Source organism: Saccostrea echinata, unplaced genomic scaffold (assembly GCF_033153115.1).
Source record: "Saccostrea echinata isolate AGI-Se365-2 ecotype Australia unplaced genomic scaffold, CSIRO_AGI_Sech_v1 ptg000025l, whole genome shotgun sequence".
NCBI classification, from domain to species: domain Eukaryota; kingdom Metazoa; phylum Mollusca; class Bivalvia; order Ostreida; family Ostreidae; genus Saccostrea; species Saccostrea echinata.
In genome coordinates, this window is record NW_026889774.1 from 28,212,518 (window position 1) to 28,214,783 (window position 2,266).

Genomic DNA, 2,266 nt, shown 5'->3' on the forward strand with positions numbered 1-2,266 from the left:
TATCTCTGAGTAAAACGGATACACTTTTTGTGGTCCCATACTGCCGATATCTGATTTTAATTATGTAAGTACGTCTACAGAATTTCAATTAATACTTTCTCTATATATCTCTTAATTATACACATTTAAAGAAAGGATGCTGCTTGTCATTTCAGTAAAGAATGCAAATCTTTACTTAGAATGTTTTAGAGTAAGTTGTTTGAAAACAGCTTTTTACAATTAAGGATTTCTTAAATACGATATATACACGTATATAGCGGTTATTTACGCAAATTATCACCCATATTCATGGAATTTAATATAAATTTAACAATTTTTGCGAACGACTCTTAATTTATTGTCATGCATTCAATTTGATATGCTCTCTGTCGAAAAGTTAAGAAATGAATTTTAAAGAGGCAAAGCAATGAATTTACATAAAAATTTACAAAGCCAACTTATTTTGCTTGACGTAATTTATTTCGCAAATTAGTAGATGGCTAATTTAACATTACAATAATCCAAAAATATTGACAGCTAGATGTCTAGAGTTAAAGACAAACTTTTAGATAGTTTTGGTATAAGTCTAAACTAGCCCTACCCAGGAGATTGGACACTGGACTTAGTGCGCATGAATTTGAAATTTGTTTAGAGGGTGTTATTATAAATTACAGATATACATGATCAAACAATAAAACGAGCTGATTGTACATTCCGATATAAAACAGAACAATAAGTTCAGAACATGAACTTATTAACTGAAGTTGGTTTAGTGAAGCGACCAATAAACAATACTGCTCCGGTAGAATTTTCTCTTATGAGAAACAAGAAGGGGTGATCCGCATTAAATATCACAGGTGGTGGCGGCATATTCATCGATCCTCCCATCATGAAAACAGACGTTGCCGCGGCAGCTTCCGTGCCCTTTTCATTCACTTCAACGAAAGCTTTGTGGATGACGTCAGATATAAAAGTGCCCTCTGGCGGGTTCTCGATCATAGCGTTGAAGTTTGCTTTGTGGGAGAAAATGTCGGTGATACCCATTCCGACAAGAACTTTATTTAATTGAAACGAACTCTCCAGTGTAAATTTTGGAATAGAGACAATTACATCCTCTTGGGAACTTTTCGTCAGTCCATGTAGAGTTTCAGAAGAGAGAATTGATTCTAATTTGGACAGCCCGTCTAGTTTATTTGGAAGAACAATGAGCATGCTCAGTTCTTCTCCTTTGTATGGGAGATTCAACATTTTGCAGTCTAGGGATTCAGATACACTTACTAACCATTTCTTCTTTTCCATATGCATCATTTCAACCATTCCTGATTCTCTCTCGGAAATGTGAAATTTTTCACGCTTTGTTCTTATTAACTGAAATGGATTTTTCCAATCCCCTTTGAAGTAAATCGCATTTGTCAAGACAATCAGAGACAGAGCATTAATGCCCCCTTTCGGAATCAAATCCTTGATTTTATTATTTGTCTGTTTTTCAACCCAAGTGTTGATTCTGGATCTTGACCCTTGCGTTTTCCCACAAAATCTAGCAGCTCCATATCACTGTTATAATACTCTAAGGACGCTGTCTTGTAAACCTCCATAATATCAAGTCCGAGTTTAGCAAATATTCTGTTTGCAATAACAAATTTGGCCCCTTCTTTAGATTTTCCCATCAGAGTAGAGTGTAGTTTCTTGTACGCCTTGTGTGGATCAGGAATTCCGGAGAGACCCAAAACCTGTTTAACTTGGGCTTCAGATTCCCCTTTGGTGCCCAACATAGTTAACATTAAGTACGGAGACAGGAACAAATTTCCATTTCCCTCGGACAAAACTTTGTACAGCCTGTCAGTGCGCACTCCATTGTCAAATTCTCGGATAGATAAATGAGCTAGAAAATGTGCATTAAATAGACACAGGTTCAATTATCCAACCATCTTTTATATTTGAGAAATCATTTGAATGCACTCATGCAAGCAGTCTTTTTAATCCACGTCTTACATATTGACCGGATGTAATATTTCTGGTTAGCTGTCCCTTTAATAAACCTTGTTTACACATCTTCAAATATTTATAAATATCGACATTCATAGATTAAGGGGGTCACAAAGAGTAAGAAAGAAGACCATAATAGTGGACGTATTTTAAATGTTTGTGTAAAGGGGGAGGGATTCAAAGGAGGGTAAAAATAAAAAGTGTGATTTGCTAAACTAAAAATAAAATAAAGGGTTCGTATAATATTTTAAAACGTATTACTGTTTATTGATAACACTTCTGATATATAAAATATCGATGT

At 34.9% G+C, this 2,266-nt stretch overlaps 1 pseudogene; it reads right to left on the reverse strand.

Annotated features, from left to right (window-relative positions):
- Positions 1-717: 717 nt before the first annotated feature.
- LOC133193034 (leukocyte elastase inhibitor-like) lies at positions 718-2,031 on the reverse strand (annotated as a pseudogene).
- Positions 2,032-2,266: the final 235 nt, after the last annotated feature.